The sequence below is a fragment of the Scylla paramamosain genome, chromosome 26, assembly GCF_035594125.1.
Source record: "Scylla paramamosain isolate STU-SP2022 chromosome 26, ASM3559412v1, whole genome shotgun sequence".
Classification (NCBI taxonomy): Eukaryota; Metazoa; Arthropoda; class Malacostraca; order Decapoda; family Portunidae; genus Scylla; species Scylla paramamosain.
In genome coordinates this window covers 16,128,719-16,146,590 of record NC_087176.1, presented here as the reverse complement: position 1 = coordinate 16,146,590, position 17,872 = coordinate 16,128,719, and the positions used below count along the sequence as shown (strand labels likewise).

General features: G+C 40.9%; 1 long non-coding RNA gene across 1 annotated transcript in view; it reads left to right on the top strand.

Annotated features, from left to right (window-relative positions):
• Window positions 1-9,092, top strand: part of LOC135113919 (uncharacterized) — a 22,712-nt gene extending 13,620 nt beyond the window's left edge. Inside the window, exons 2-3 of the long non-coding RNA XR_010275118.1 lie at window positions 3,953-4,139; window positions 8,779-9,092. This is a non-coding gene — a long non-coding RNA (uncharacterized LOC135113919). The remainder of the gene's footprint in view (window positions 1-3,952; window positions 4,140-8,778) is intronic.
• Window positions 9,093-17,872: the final 8,780 nt, after the last annotated feature.

The window sequence follows — 17,872 nt, the reverse complement described above, 5'->3', positions numbered from 1 at the left end:
TCCTCATTTTCAAATCAAAGCTTGATGTTGCGTTTATGTGCGCAATGACTTAACCTGCTCTCATGCCCACGCTCTTGAATCTTCCGAGTTCTCCACCTGCCTGGCTACATCTACAGAGTCACTCTCAAACTAAATTTATCTGTGCTGTGTATCTCTCACCTAACTCCTCTGACTATGAAAAAATTCTTTGACTACTTAACTTCCAAAGTGTAGCACATTCTGACTCTCTTCCCTTTTGCAGAGACCTCCATTTTTGGAGAATTCAATGTTCATCACCTGCTTTGGCTTTCCTCCCCCTTCACTGACCATCCTGGTGAACTAGCCTTCAACTTTGCTATCTTCCATGACCTAGAGCAATTAGTGAAACACACTACTCGTATTCCCGACCGTCTTAGAGATACGCCCAACATTCTTCATCTTTTCCTAATCTCCAGTCCTTCTGCTTATGCTGTTATCCTTCTCTTCTTCTCCGTTGAAGTCCTTTGATCACAATCTCATATCTGTATTTTATCCTATCTCCAATCCCTCCTCAGGATCTCCCTAAGCAGAGGTACCTCTGGCGTTTTGCCTCTGCTAGTTAGAGGGACCTAAGGAGGTATTATGCTGATTTACCTTGGAATGACTACTGCTTCCGTGACAGAGACCTGTCTCTGTGTGCCGAGTGCATAAGAGAGGTGATAATATCTGGCATAGAGGTGTACATCCCTCACTCTTTTTCCTTGATGTAAATCTTTCAAACCTTGGTTTAACATAGCCTGTTCGCGTGCTATACATGATTGAGAGGTGACCCACAAAAGATACCTAAGCCTTCCATTATCAGAATCTCATGCACTTTATATTTTTCCCCTGAACCATGTCAAGTATGTCCTCCTAGTAGCCAAAAACTCCTTCATAAATTGAAATAGTCTAAATCTTTCAAGATCTAATTCCCTCGTGACTTCTGGCATCTAGCCAAAAACATCTCCAATAACTTTACTTCTTCTTTCCCTTCTTTATTTCAACCAGATAACACCACTGCTATCACATCTATTTATAAAGCTGAACTCTTCGCTTAAACCTTAAAAAAAAAAAAAGATAAAAAAAAATAATAAACTTAAAAACTACTTTGGACGACTCAGTGCTTGTTCCTCCCTCTCTTCCACCCTCTGACTAATTCAAGCTACCTATTAAAATTCTTCACAATGATGTTTTCCATGCCCTCATTGGCCTAAACCCTCGGAAGGCTTATGGACCTGATGGGGTACCTCCTATTGTTCCCCGAAACTGCGCCTCCATCTTTCCATTTTGTTTAGTCAAACTCTTTCAACTCTGTCTGACATCTACCTTTCCTTCTTGCTGGAAGTTTATCTACATTCAGCCTGTTCCTAAAAAAGGGTGACCGTTCTAATCCTTCAAAATACCGTCTTATTGTTTTAATTTCTTGCCTATCAAAAAATTCTGGACCTATCCTCAAAAGGAAAAATCTTAAACATTTCAACATTCTATTTGATCGGCAATATAAGTTTCGTCAGGCCCGCTCTACTGGTGATCTGGCTTTCCTTACTGTCCTGGTCATCCTCTTTTAGAGATTTTGGTGAGACTTTTGCTGTTGCCTTAGACATAACTAAAGCTTTTGATAGTTTCTAGGACAAAGCTTTGATTTCTTAACTGCCCTCCTGCTTCTATCCTTTTCTTTGTAACTTTATATTAAGTTTCCTTTCTGACCGTAGTAGACGGTCACTGTTCTCCTAAGTCTATTAACAGTGATGTTCCTCAGGGTTCTGTCTTGTCACCCATTATTCATCTTCCCATTATTCATCAATGATCTTCTAAATCAAACTTCTTGTCTTATCTACTCCTACGCTGATGATATCATCCTGCACTTTTCCACGTCTTTTCCCAGACGTGCAACCCTTCAGGAAGTAAACATTTCATGTAGGGAAGCCTCAGAACGCCTGACTTCTGATCTCTATATAATTTATGATTGCGGCAGAGCAAATTTGTTATTGTTGAATACCTCAAGAACTCAGTTCTTACATCTATCAAATCAACACAACCTTTCAGACAACTATCCCCTCTACTTCAATGGCACTCATCTATCCCTCTCTTCTACAATGAACATCTTCAGTCTCTCCATATCTTACAATCTTTACTGAAAACTTTACATCTCATCTCTAGCTAAAACAGCTTCTGTGAGTTAGGTGTTCTGAGACGTCTCAGCCAGTTTTCTCACCTACCCCCCCCACCCCCGCCCAGCTGTTAACTCTGTATAAGGTCCTTATCGCCCGTGTATGGAGTATGCTTCACATGTCTGGGGGGTGTTCCATTCATACCGCTCTTTTAGACAGGGTGGAATGGAAAGCTTTTCGTTTCATCAACTCCTCTCCTCTATCTGACTGTCTTCAGCTTCTTTCTCATCGCCACAATATTGCAAGTTTAGCTATCTTCTACCACTAATTTCATGCTAACTGTTCTTTTGATCTTGTTAACTGCATGCCACCCCTCCTTCTGTGGCCTCACTACACAAGACTTTCTTCTTTCTCTCATCCCTATTCTGTCCACCTCTCATAATGCAAGAGTTAATAAGTATTCTTAATCATTCATTCCTTTCGCTGGTACACTTTGGAACTCCCCGCCTCATTTTGTATTTTCACCTTCCTATGACTTGATTTCCTTCAAGAAATAGGTTTAAGACACTTATCCCTCAATTTTTGACTACCGCTTTGGATCCTCTTTGGGGACTGGCATCTGAGTGGGCCTTTTTTATTTTATTATATTTTTGTTGTCCCTGGCCGTGCTTCTCAGTACTTGAGGAGGGAGTAAAGTTCACTTCACAGCTAATTAGTAAAGTCCTCTGCAGCTGAATTGCATCAGCCATCAGTAGCATTTAAGACATAACAAGCTCACTAACAAGAGACACGAGAAACTACTACAAATGAGTACCCACGAACACACATGAGGGTCATTCACCGCTCAGTGTGAACGAGGTTCGCCTGTGCACACACACGCAGCCAAGGAGTCACTTCCCTGGGTATGGAGTGTATTATACACAATTACCCTCCCCGATACGCTACTGTGGTTATTATTTTATATAGGCCGGGGCGTACAGCCAGTAATGACTCACTTGTCCCCTTGAGGTAACTCACCCGACTAACTTTTATTATGCCTCAGTCTGGGCCAGATATTAGTGTTCATCTCAATACGTCTCCTCCGTCTAAACGCTGGGTAGTGACTGACTGTGGGAAAGCGAAACACTCGCCCACTCTGCTACAAGGGTGGGGAAGGTGTGTCAACACACATACATACGTACACCCTCCCACACTCTGTTCCCCGCACATGAACAGAACACTTTACTTCTGAAAATTCTAATTATTAAACTAGGGAAGCTAGACAAATACTGACTATTTATTGTCAAGAGGAACTCTTTTACTAAATTCTAGGTGAGACACATATTGAATGGACAAGGAGAAGTAAGTAAATCTAGGTGGGGATTATGAGTGATTGTGCGGATAAATATAATTCTAAAAAAAAATCAGGATGGGTACATACAGGATCACAACACATCTAAATCTCGTCCCCGGCCTGTTTCTCCCATCTCTCTCTCTCTCTCTCTCTCTCTCTCTCTCTCTCTCTCTCTCTCTCTCTCTCTCTCTCTCTCTCTCTCTCTCTCTCTCTCATTCGTTCTTATTACTTCCTTCATTTTATATCGCGTTTTCTCGCTGCGCACAATATATATATATATATATATATATATATATATATATATATATATATATATATATATATATATATATATATATATATATATATATATATATATATATATATATATTATACAAAATTTAACGATATAAAATATTAATTTTCAAAAATTATGCAAACAATTTATTTTATATCGGAGAAACTGTTCCTTTTCATAATGATCAATTTCTGCATGTGAATTATTATTTTTTTTTTTTCCTGTTTTTTACAGACAAGCTCATTTGGAGACAATTCACAAGATGAAGCAAGATATTGCCGAACATTTCACACGGGAAGATGGTTCTTCACCCATATATATCGGCCGAGAGAGCATTATGCCTGCCCTAGCTGCCTGGCCTATCCCTCATGATGCTCCTTACACTCCTCAACTTGATTTCTGCCTTTGTGCAGTCGTAGAGGTGTGTGTGTGTGTGTGTGTGTGTGTGTGTGTGTGTGTGTGTGTGTGTGTGTGTGTGTGTGTGTGTGTGTGTGTGTGTGTGTGTGTGTGTGTGTGTGTGTGTGTGTTTGTGTGTGTGTATGTGTATTTGTAGAAATAGAGAGAGAGAGAGAGAGAGAGAGAGAGAGAGAGAGAGAGAGAGAGAGAGAGAGAGAGAGAGAGAGAGAGAGAGAGAGAGAGAGAGAGAGAGAGAGAGAGAGAGAGAGAGAGACAGAGAGAGAGAGAGAGAGAGAGAGAGAGAGAGAGAGAGAGAGAGAGAGAATATTATTATTATTGTCTTTTCTTCAACAGCTCACACATCCACGTTCTTTGAAAATTATTCACTTATGAAACTATCGGATTTATGGAAGTAAAGAAGCACAATATTTTGAATTCTGGTATATATATATATATATATATATATATATATATATATATATATATATATATATATATATATATATATATATATATATATATATATATATATATATATATATATATATATATATATATATATATATATATATATATATATATATATATATATATATATATATATATATATATATATATATATATATATATATATATATATATATATATATATATATATATATATATATATATATATATATATATATATATATATATATATATATATATATATATATATATATATATATATATATATATATATATATATATATATATATATATATATATATATATATATATATATATATATATATATATATATATATATATATATATATATATATATATATATATATATATATATATATATATATATATTTATTTATTTATTTTTTTTTTTTTCTTCTTTTTTTATGTAGAAAGGACACTGGCCAAGGGCAACAAAAATCTAATAAAAAAAAATGCCCACTGAAATGCCAGTTCCATAAAAGGGTTAAAGGAGTGGTCAAAAATTGATGAATAAGTGTCTTGAAACCTCCCTCTTGAAGGAATTCAAGTCATAGGAAGGTGGAAATACAGAAGCAGGCTGGGAGTTCCAGAGTTTACCAGAAAAAGGGATGAATGATTGAGAACACTGGATAACTCTTGCGTTAGAGAGGTGGACAAAATAGGGATGAGAGAAAGAAGAAAGTCTTGTGCAGCGACGCCGCGGAAGGAGGGGAGGCATGCAGTTAGCAAGATCAGAAGAGCAGTTAGCATGAAAATAGCGGAAGAAGACAGCTAGATATGCAACATTGCGGCGGTGAGAGAGAGGCTGAAGACAGTCAGTTAGAGGAGAGAAGTTGATGAGACGAAAAGCTTTTGATTCCACCCTGTCTAGAAGAGCAGTATGAGTGGAACCTCCCTAGACATGTGAAGCATACTCCATACATGGACGGATAAGGCCCTTGTACAGAGTTAGCAGCTGGGGGGGTGAGAAAAGCTGGCGGGGATGTCTCAGAACACCTTACTTTATAGAAGCTGTTTTAGCTAGAGATGAGATGTTTCCAGTTCAGTTTCCTGTTCAGATTATAAGTAAAGGACAGACCGAGGATTTTCAGTGTAGAAGAGGGGGACAGTTGAGTGTCATTAAAGAAGAGGGAATAGTTGTCTGGAAGGCTGTGTCGAGTTGATATATGGAGGAATTTCTGAGGCATTGAACAATACCAAGTTTGCTCTGCCCCAATCAGAAATTTTAGAAAGATCAGATGTCAAGCGTTCTGTGGCTTCCCTGTGTGATATGTTTACCTACTGAAGGGTTGGACGTTTATGAAAATACGTGGAAAAGTGCAGGATGGTATCACCAGCGTAGGAGTGGATAGGACAAGAAGTTTCGTTTAGAAGATCATTAATGAATAATATGAAGCGAGTGGGTGACAGAACCCTGAGGAACACCACTGTTAATAGATTTAGGAGAACAGTGACCGTTTACCACAGCAGCAACAGAACGGTCAGAAAGGAAACTTGAGATGAAGTTACAGAGAGAAGGATAGAAACCGTAGGAGGGTAGTTTGGAAATCAAAGCTTTGTGCCAGAATCTAAAGACAGCAAAAGTTTCACCAAAATCTCTAAAAGAGGATTGCCAAGACTCAGTAAGGAAAGCCAGAAGATCACCAGTAGAGCGGCCTTGACGGAACCCATACGTGCGATCAGATAGAAGGTTGTGAAGTGATAGATGTTTAAGAATCTTCCTGTTGAGGATAGAATAAAAAAAACTTTAGATAGGCAGGAAATTAAAGCAATAGGACGGTAGCTTGAGGGATTAGAACGGTCACGCTTTTTAGGAACAGGTTGAATGTCAGCAAACTTCCACCAAGAAGGAAAGGTAGATATTGACAGAGAGAGCTGAAAGAGTTTGACTAGGCAAGGTGCAAGCACGGAGGCATAGTTTCGGAGAACAATAGGAGGGACCCCATCAGGACCATAAGCCTTCCGAGGGCTTAGGCCGGCGAGGGCATGGAAAACATCATTCCGAAGAATTTTAATACGTGACATGAAGTAGTCAGAGGGTGGAGGAGAGGGAGGAACAAGCCCAGAATCGTCCAAGGTAGAGTTTTTAGCAAAGGTTTGAGTAAATAGTACAGCTTTAAAAATAGATGTGATAGCAGTGGTGCCATCTGGTTGAAATAGAAGAGGGAAAGAATAAGAAGCAAAGTTATTGGAGATATTTTTGGCTAGATGCCAGAAGTCACGAGGGGAGTTAGATCTTGAAAGGTTTTGACATTTTCTGTTAATGAAGGAGTTTTTGGCTAGTTGGAGAACAGACTTGGCATGGTTCCGGGCAGAAATATATAGTGCATGATATTCTGGTGATGGAAGGCTTAAGTACCTTTTGTGGGCCACCTCTCTATCATGTATAGCACGAAAACAAGCTGTGTTAAACCAAAGTTTAGAAGGTTTAGGACAAGAAAAAGAGTGAGGAATGTACGCCTCCATGCCAGACACTATCACCTCTGTTATGTGCTCAGCACACAAAGACGGGTCTCTGACACGGAAGCAGTAGTCATTCCGAGGAAAATCAGCAAAATACCTCCTCAGGTCCCCCCAACTACCAAAAACGGCAAAACGCCAGAAGCACCTACGCTTAGGGAGTCCTGAGGAGGAATTGGAGCGATACGACAAAATAAAAATATCAGATTGTGATTGGAGGAGCCTAACAGAGAAGAAAGGGTGACAGCATATGCAGAAGGATTAGAGGTCAGGAAAAGGTCAAGAATGTTGGACGTATCTCCAAGACGGTCAGGAATACGAGTAGGGTGTTGCACTAATTGCTCTAGGTCATGGAGGATAGCAAAATTGTGGGGTAGTTCACCAGGATGGTCAGTGAAGGGAGAGGAAAGCCATAGCTGGTGGTGAACATTGAAGTCTCCAAGAATGGAGATCTCTGCAAAAGGGAAGAGGGTCAGAATGTGCTCCACTTTGGAAGTTAAGAAGTCAAAGAATTTCTTATGATTAGAGGACTTAGGTGAGAGGTATACAGCACAGATAAATTTAGTATGAGAGTGACTCTGTAGTCGTAACCAGATGGTGGAAAACTAGGAAGATTCAAGAGCGTGGGCACGAGAGCAGGTTAAGTCATTGCGCACATAAACGCAGCATCCAGCTTGGGATCGAAAATGAGGATAGATAAATTAAGTGGGAACAGAAAAGGGGCTATTGTCAGTTGCCTCAGACACTTGAGTTTCAGTGAGGAAAAGAAGATGAGGTTTAGAAGAGGAGAGGTGGTGTTTTACAGATTGAAAATTAGATCTTAGACCGCGAATGTTGCAGTTAATGAAGAAAAAGTTGAGGAGGGTGTCAAGGGTATCGTCGACAGAAAGGCAGTCCGACCTGGAGACATTTATGGTCCCCTCCCCAGATGGAGACTCCAAGGCTGGTGTAGTAGTCTGCATGATTATTTTAAAATTTTAGAGTGAAGGGTTTGTGTGTTATTAGGTGCTTGTAGTTTTGTGTGGAGGAAGAGAGTTGTCTTTAGAGGGCAGACTGTGACTGCCCCCTTGTGTTGTGAAACACAAAGGGAAACGTTCAGTGATATATATATATATATATATATATATATATATATATATATATATATATATATATATATATATATATATATATATATATATATATATATATATATATATATATATATATATATATATATATATATATATATATATATATATATATATATATATATATATATATATATATATATATATATATATATATATATGTGTGTGTGTGTGTGTGTGTGTGTGTGTGTGTGTGTGAATATATGTATGTATGTATGTATGTATGTATGTATATGTATATTATAATGTTTTTTGTACCAGATGTTAATATATAGCTATTCTGGTACAGTATGTAGTGGTAGAAGTTGCAGTAGTACTAGTAATATTACTAGTAGCAGGAGTTGTAGTTGTAATATTAGTAGCAGTAGTAGCTGTTGTAATACTAGTAGTAGCAGTAGTAGTAGTAGTAGTAGTAGTAGTAGTAGTAGTAGTAGTAGTAGTAGTAGTAGTAGTAGTAGTAATAGTAGTAGTGGTAGTAGTAGTAGTAGTAGTAGTAGTAGTAGTAGTAGTGGTAGTAGTAGAAGTAGGAGAGTGTCACTTTGAACGAAAAAAAAAATTAATATCTCATTTTTTTCACCATTTTAGGCTGGTCTGTATAACAAGTGGACTGAAGACATGATGATTTTAGCCAGAAAAGAAAGTCGTGAAAGGAAAATATCAATTCAACAAAAAACAAAACAACACATTACTGAAATAGAATCTAAAACAAAGCTGATGAATCCAACGACAGAGAAAAAGAGGTCTCTCAATCTCACGCAGTTACTTGGGCCACTACTTTTATTGTCTTTTGGTATTACTGCAGGAAGTATAGCTTTTATCGTTGAAATACGTTTAAACAGGTTTCACAAAACACACTAAAGTATGAAAACACTTACTGTGCTACTTTTCTTGATGTATCTGTTTACGCTGTAAAGACAATACATATAAAACGTGTAATAAACAAATGCATGGCGTCACTTAATTCCTTTATTCCAGACATAAAAGAAGTAATATATATATATATATATATATATATATATATATATATATATATATATATATATATATATATATATATATATATATATATATATATATATATATATATATATATATATATATATAAGAACATAAGAACATAAGAAATAAGGGAAGCTGCAAGAAGCGACCAGGCTTACACGTGGCAGTCCCTGTATGAAACACACCTACCTATTTCCATCTGCTATCCCCATCCATAAACTTGTCTAATCTTCTCTTAAAGCTCTCTAGTGTCCTAGCACTAACTACATGATTACTGAGTCCGTTCCACTCATCTACCACTCTATTTGAGAACCAATTTTTTCCTATCTCCTTCCTAAACCTAAATTTTTCAAGCTTGAACCCGTTATTTCTTGTTCTACCCTGGTTGCTGATCCTAAGAATTTTGCTTACATCTCCCTTGTTATAACCCTTATACCACTTAAAGACTTCTATCAGGTCCCCTCTTAACCTACGTCTCTCTAGAGAATGTAAATCTAACCGCTTCAACCTCGCTTCGTAAGGAATACTCCTCATCCCCTGTATCCTTTTAGTCATTCTCCTCTGTACTGATTCTAATAGACCTATATCTTTCCTGTAATGTGGGGACCAGAACTGCACAGCGTAGTCTAGATGAGGTCTGACCAGCGCCAAGTATAACTTTAATATTACTTCCGGCCTTCTACTTTTAACACTCCTAAAAATGAATCCTAGTACCCTATTTGCCTTGTTTCTGGCTTCTATGCATTGTTTCCCTAGACGGAGTTCAGAGCTAACTATAACTCCTAAATCTTCCTCGTACCCTGTACCTACCAGAGTTTGGGTGTTTAATGTGTACCTATTGTGTGGGTTTCCTCTACCTACGCTAAGCACTTTGCATTTATTGATGTTAAATTGCATTTGCCATCTATCCGTCCATTCATTTATTCTATCTAAGTCTGTCTGCAAGGCGATGGCATCCGCTTCTGACCTAATTAATCTACCTATCTTTGTGTCATCCGCAAATTTACTAACATCGCTACTAATTCCACTATCCAAGTCATTGATATATATTAGAAATAATAATGGCCCTAATACTGATCCCTGTGGCACCCCACTAATGACATGACCCCACTCGGATTTCGAGCCGTTTATTAGCACTTTCTGTCGCCTGTTACCAAGCCATGACCCTATCCAACCTAACACCTTCCCATCTATCCCGTGCGCCCTAACCTTTCTCAGGAGCCTTTGATGGGGCACCTTGTCGAATGCTTTACTAAAGTCCAGATATAAGATATCATAACTATCACCATTATCTACTGCCTCGTACACCTTACTGTAAAAACTTAACAAGTTTGTCAGGCAAGACTTCCCCTTCGTGAAGCCATGCTGTGACTGATTTATCAAGTTATGTTTGTCTAAATGTTCCCTAATGTTCCTGGCTATTATTGACTCTAACATTTTACCTACAACTGAAGTTAAGCTGACAGGTCTATAATTAGACGCTAAAGTTTTATCCCCTTTCTTAAAGATGGGTACTACATTAGCCTGCCTCCACATGTCTGGTACCTCACCCGACTCCAGTGATTTCCTAAAGACAGAAACTAACGGCTCACTAATAATCTTTTTACATTCCTTCAGTACTCTGGGATATATTTCATCAGGTCCTGGTGACTTGAACTTTTTTAGCCTATCTATCTCCTGCTCCACTATCTCCCTAGTTATGGAAATATCCGTCAGCTTCTCATACTCATCTGCTCTAAACACCTGTTCACTATCTGGCATATCCTGCATGTTTTCCTGAGTGAAGACAGTTAAAAAATAATCATTCAGAAGTTTACTAATCTCCTCCCCAGAACTAACCAGCTCCCCATCTGCTGCCTTTAATGGACCTACAGTATCCTTATTTTTCGTCCTGTATACCTGATAAAATCCCTTGGGGTCCGTCTTCGCCTGGCTGGCTACCCTTAATTCATAATTGCCCTTAGCTTTCTTCGTTAACTTCCTGACTGTTCTAACTAATTCATTATACTGTGTCGTTAAAACTTCCTCACCTGCCTTTAATCTCTTATATATACTTCTCTTACGCCCTATATAATGCTTTAACCTAGCAGTCATCCATTTAGGGTCATTTTTTTGTGATCTTATTGTTTTATACGGGATATTTGCTAATTGACCTGTATGAACTTTATCTACGAAATATTTATACAATTCATCTACATTTACTTCACCTAAACCCCTCATCTCGTTCCCTACCATCCTCTCCCCTCCCTCATCAACTCGCCTCGACCTTACCTCTCTCATTTCAGCATGACCTGACATTCCAACATACTCACACCTATCTCCCCCCTTCCTCTTTCCTCCTCCCTTCTGGAGCCTCACCTCACCTCCCTCATCCTGCCTTATCTCTCTGAACTCCGTCCCTGACCTGACCTCACCCTGCATCCTTTGCCAGTCCACTCCTTGGAGGTACCTTTTTAATTCTTCAAAATCTGCTCTCCTAAAGTCAGGTATTTTACTAGTGTTTTTGTTTCTAACAGTTTCTTCCCATTCTAGATTGTACCTAATTTCCCTATGGTCACTGTTACCTAGCTGACCTCCAACCTCTACCTGCGTGACTGCTTCCTCCCTGTTAGTAAGAATTAAATCTAGAATATTATTCCCCCTTGTGGGTTCTACGACTACCTGTTTTAAAAAATTATCCTGAATTACCTTAAGGAATTCCTCTGCTTCCTTGTTACCCACAATCAGACTCCAGTCGATATTCCTAAAATTAAAATCTCCTACCACACATACCTGACTGTACCTGCCTGCTCTATTTAATTCCTGCCACAGTGAGGTGTTAATTTCCTCTGTACTGGTCGGTGGTCTGTAAACTACCCCTAGTACTACTGACTGCGATCCTTCCTTAATATCTACCCATATCGACTCTGCTTTGTTATCTGTTTTAATTCTATTGTTCATACAGCACTGTAATGTGTCCCTAACGTATAACGCGACACCTCCTCCTCTCCTGTTTTCTCTATCTTTATAGAACATTGTATACCCATCTATCTTAACCTCTGGATTAAATACTTTTCCTGACATATCTAACCAAGTTTCAGTTAAAGCAATGATATCAAATTTCTCTACACTCGCTATTCCTCTAAGCAAGTCTATTTTATTCAGAATACTTCTACAATTTGTGTAGTAAACACTAAAGCTATTTCTCACCATCCCTAAGCTAGCTTCCTTTCTAGATTTAACTAATTTGCCCCTTGCCTTCTCTTCACTACCCCTTCTTCCCTCCCGACTAACGAAAAAAGTGCTGGAGTGCAGTTACCTCCCGCTCGAGTGTTTCGGCCAAAACACGAACACCCTGGCGTGACAAATGCACTCCATCCCTGGCGTACAAGGTGTCCCTGCCATAGAAAAGGTCCCAGTTGTCGATGAACGTCCATCCATTACTCCTACAATGATTCGCGAGCCTGCGATTCACTGTAATAGCCCTGGACAGCCACTCAGCACCAACTCCCCTCCTCGGCAAGACACCACATACCACGGGGATCCCTCCCTTGTCCCTAATCCTGTCCAAAGCCTGTCGAAACCTCCTGATAAGCTCCTCACTCCTGACCTTACCAAGGTCATTCCCTCCCGCACTGAGAAAAACAATGGGCTTGGTCCCATCTTTTTCCAAGCACGTGTCTAGCCTATCAGCTACCTTCCCTATCCCGGCCCCCGGCAAACACACCCTCGACCTACGCTTCCTATCCCTAGCACAGAACGCACTATCTAAGTGCCTAACCTGACTATCACCAAACACAAGCACTCTACCTTGGGGCAGGGTAACTGCATCTGCCCCCTCCTTCTTGCCTCCTCCAGCCCTGTCCACCTCCTTCTCCTTCCCCTCCTCCAGCACATTGAAGGGATTCTTCGTCTCCACGGAAGGTGCCCTGAGCACCTTCACCCTCTTGGCTCCCCTGCACACAACCGACCACTGCTCCTCCGTCGCCTTACTAGGTAAGGTGACGGTGGGGCACGACCCTCCCACAGGTGCTGAGATCCTCTCATAGAACTCAGCCTGCAGGTCTGAGATCCTCTCACGAAACTCAGCCTGCACCTCCGAGATCCTTCGATGGAACTCAGCCTCCACCTCTGAGACCTTCGCAACGAAGGCCTCGAGAACAGGAGAACTAACACAACCTGTCGACTCAGCAACACAAGGCGCCATGTCTACACTAGCCAGCTATATTAGCGTCAGGTCACTGCTCACTAAACACGTCCGTTCACTAGGAACCCTGACCTGAGACTGAGGAACCCTGACCTGAGACTATATATATATATATATATATATATATATATATATATATATATATATATATATATATATATATATATATATATATATATATATATATATATATATATATATATATATATATATATATATATATATATATATATATATATATATATATATATATATATATATATATATATATATATATATGGTTTCTGGATCAGTGAGCTTGGCGTTACTGTATATAATGTTTTTGATGGCCCTTTCCTCAGTTTTGTACTCTGGGGACAAGTAGCTGCGGTAGAATAATTTGATGTGGTTCTGGATATTGGGGAAGCTTGGATGTGAGTGGTGCCATTTGTGCGGTTAACAAATAAACAAATAGAGCGGTTAACAAATGGTACCGCCCATATCCAAGCTCCACCAACAACCAATACCACACCAAGCTCTTCTACCGCAGCTACATGTCCTCAGAGTATAAAACTAAGAAAAGGGTCATCAAAAACATAATATATAATAACATCAAGCCCACTGACCCAGAAAACACCATAGCCCTCACTATCTACTACAAGTCCAAGAAAACACCACAGTTTCTAATCAAGAACCGCCAGATCACTTCCCAAGCACCTCTACAGGAAGACCATGTCATCTACGAACACACTTGCACTAGTGAGGGCTGTGGACCTCACTCTTAAATCGGGATGACACGGACCAGACTGTCTAGGCGCCTCACATGCCACCTACAGAATGGACCAATAAAGAACCATTATAGTACACAACACACAACACCTCTGAAGCTACATCACCTGTAAGAAGGAAACAAGATGTTAGATTGTGAAAATGACCCACGCGGACTACTTTTTTTACTCTACAAAGCAGATTTAGAGCCATCTATGGTCATCCAAGCTCAAGATCTATAAGTTCTCCCCACACAAAAGAAGAGAGCACGGTAAATAAAGCACAGCTAGAGCCCACCAATAGGAAAAGCCACCAGCCACTCGCGCGCCAGAAGCCCCACTGACTAATCACCCTCCAGCAGAAGCCTTCCACCGCTGCTTCCCAGCCAAGAGCGTCACAGTGCACCCGTCTGATGCCCCCTGGATGACGCCCCGCATTAAAAGACTCATGCGTCAGCGGACCTGGGAGTTCCGCTCCTGCCCTGTCCTATACAGGAATCTAAGAAACAGAGTGATCAGCAAGCTATTACTCGGACAAGATACACCACCTCAATCTGGTCAACAACAGACAATGGTACGCTAAGATCAAAGCTTTGTGTGGCCTACAAAAGCACACCATCTCTTCCTTGCGCCTCACACTTTCCTGCTAATTTCGCGGCTGAGGAGATGAACGATCACTTTGCCGCTATCTGTCAGACCTCTCCTCCCTTCCACACCACTCCGCTTCTTGCCTATCTTCCCGCTCCTTCCCCTCCGCCCATTGACCAGGCGATGGATTTTTTTTAAGAGAATACTCAAATTCAAACGAAGAACCACCACACCCACTAACCTTCCTATACAAATTTACAAATAGTTTGCTGTAGAGCTAGCTATGCTCCATAATAAACGCCTCTCTCTCCCAACACTCTTGCCCCGCGGACTGGGAGACATCTTACGTCACCCCCATCCCGAAAACTTCCAGTCCACAGTCACTCAATGACCTCAGGCCAGTCTCTCTCATCCCCATCCCTAGCCTTATTTGTGAAGATTTTGTGTATGACTGGGCCTACACCAAAACAGTTTGGAAATATTAAAGCCACCTCCACCTCCCATTACCTGACCAGCTGCCTTGAATTCATCCACAGCCACCTGGACAAGCGAAACACCCCTCTAGCTGTTGTTTTTGTGGACTTCAAAAAAGTCTTTGATCTTGTTGATTACACTGTTGTCATCAGCAAGGCAATAAGTCTGGGTCTCCCTCCTAACCTGGTAGCATGGCTAGCTGACTTCCTCACAGAGAGGCGTCAGGCCGTTCGTTATCAGGGCTTTGTCTCTAATTTCCAATAGCTGACATGTGGGGTCCCCCAGGGGACCAAGATGGGTTCACTATGTTTCTTCTTCCTCATTAACGACGCCCTTACTGACACCCCCCCTTCGCTGGAAGTATGTGGACGACTGCACCGTGGGCGTCCCAGTTTCCAACAAGAACCCGGACTACTCGCCACTGCAAGCAATTCTGGAGCGACTGCAGACGTAGACGCGGGAGAGCAGGATGTCCATCAACCACAGCAAAACTGTGGTGATGCATTTTTGTACCTCATCTGTACCAGTACCCCCTCCCCAGCTCATAGTGGGCCCTCACCCTCTCCAGGTGGTCCGATGTGCCAAGCTTCTCGGAGTCACGGTGGACGACCAGCTGACCTGGAAGCAGCATGTCGCCAGCACCGTAAGATCCGCTACCTACAGGCTGTACATGCTGCGCAGACTCAGGTCACTGGGGACGCCGACAGAGGAGTTAAGAGGGGTGTACCTCACCTTCATCCTCCCCAAAACTCATGTATGCTTCCCCAGCGTGGTCCTCCTCCCTCACACACACTCAACTCCTACAGCTGGAGAGTGTGCTGAAAAGGGCGTGCAGGGTCATCCTTGGTCCTGTCTACACCACCTATGATGATGCCCTGACCACCCTGAGTCTGTCCAAACTATCCACCAGGCACCGAGAGGCTCTGGAGAAATTTGGAAGGGGACTGCTGCATCATCCACTTCTCAGGCACATGCTGCCGCCTGACGGTACAGAATGAGCGCGATTCCCACCATGGTGCGAGTCAATAGTATTTCTATTCTAGATTAGACTTAGCTTTAGGATAAATGTTAAGTATTTCCCCACCCTCTCTATACATTTTCAGTTTCTAAACTGCCTGAAAAATAAACCGTTTATTATTATTATTGTTATTATTATTATTATTATTATTATTATTATTATTATTATTATTATTATTATTATTATTATTATTATATAAGGACGAGTAAACGCCGTTCTCCTCACCCATCAGAATCGAGCAACAACATCTGTACCGTCCAGGCTTCAGCTCCGCTCTCTCTTGGTACCAGGTCGCCGATTCGCTGGCCGCTGAGAAGCTCTGCCCAGACGAACACCTAACACTTGCCTGATTACTCTGGTTCAAGGGCTGTATAGTCTGGCTTGCTTCCAAGTGCCGTAGTCTTCACTCGCCAACTTGCTTGGCTGCTCTGGCCTTAGGGCTGGGTTGCCTGGCTCATTTTGGTGGGTCAGAGCGAAAGAAAGGTGCTGACCAGCTGCACCTATGTTACGGGGTTCTCCGCTTAGTTGAGAGCCCGCCTTTGTGCAGTTATCTTCCTCCTACTGTATTTTCTTTCGCCCTTAGCGTCCTCCGAATTGGTGAAGGTGAACCCAACGGGTAGTACCTCAAGGGGGTCCTTAGAGGGCTGCCTTAAGCTTTAAGCAACAGGGCGCCAACTCTGTCATGTTTAGGCGTAGTTCAGGGTGGCTACGACAGTCATTAGTAGCTGGGCCTTCAAACTGATCAGCATAGGCAGGCATCTTCATTTTCTTATCCTTAGTTTTGTCGTATGTCGGGCTGTGGCCCCTTGTAGGATTTTTTTTTTTTCCCCTTGTACCGACTTTGTCTCCATCACTACCAATGTATGATCTCGGCTTGTTCTTTAAGCCTGTGTTCACGAATTCCTGACCTGACGCTCTTATAACTTTCACCCTGGACAGTTCCTGGAAGGAAAAATGCCAAGATTTAAAATCAAGCACTCGGACCCCTTGGGGCAAAGCAAGATAAGACTGTTAAGGACTCTCTCTGAATAACTCAAAGATGCAATCAGAATCATCCAGACCACCGACTTTTTCACAGTACTCAACAGAACAGATGAAAACACAGACAAGATTTTCTCGACCAACAGTATGTATCTCCTGAAAGCAGAAACATTCCTGCGAAGAGAACGACGGTTATACTAAACCTAGATGATCACATCTACACCAAAACTGAAAATAACATCGTAGATGAGCTAAGCAGTGAGAATAGCTTCCTTAACGAAGGCATAGAGAACATATACAATATCCCCAATACCAAGATAGTAAAAATAACAATCAACAGTTCCACAGCAGCCAAGAAAGCCATTGAAATGGGACTTCTTGCTTTCAACATGAGCATTCCACAGTATAACACAAAAAATAAATTAATTCATTCATATACTTACATGCATGAAATGATACACAATAGAAGACCACCAAACAAATAGATGCACAAAAGAAAAAAACAATTCAAAGTCTGTTCAGTGTGCAGGAACTATCACACTTGGAGAAATTGCAATTCAAAAAATAAATTGTGCATTAACTGTGGGGGTGAACACCGCACCCTACCAAATAAATGCCCTCTAAGAAAAAAAAAAAGCTAAAGAGGAAAAAAAGAAAAGAAAAACAAACTACTAAACCAACCACTTA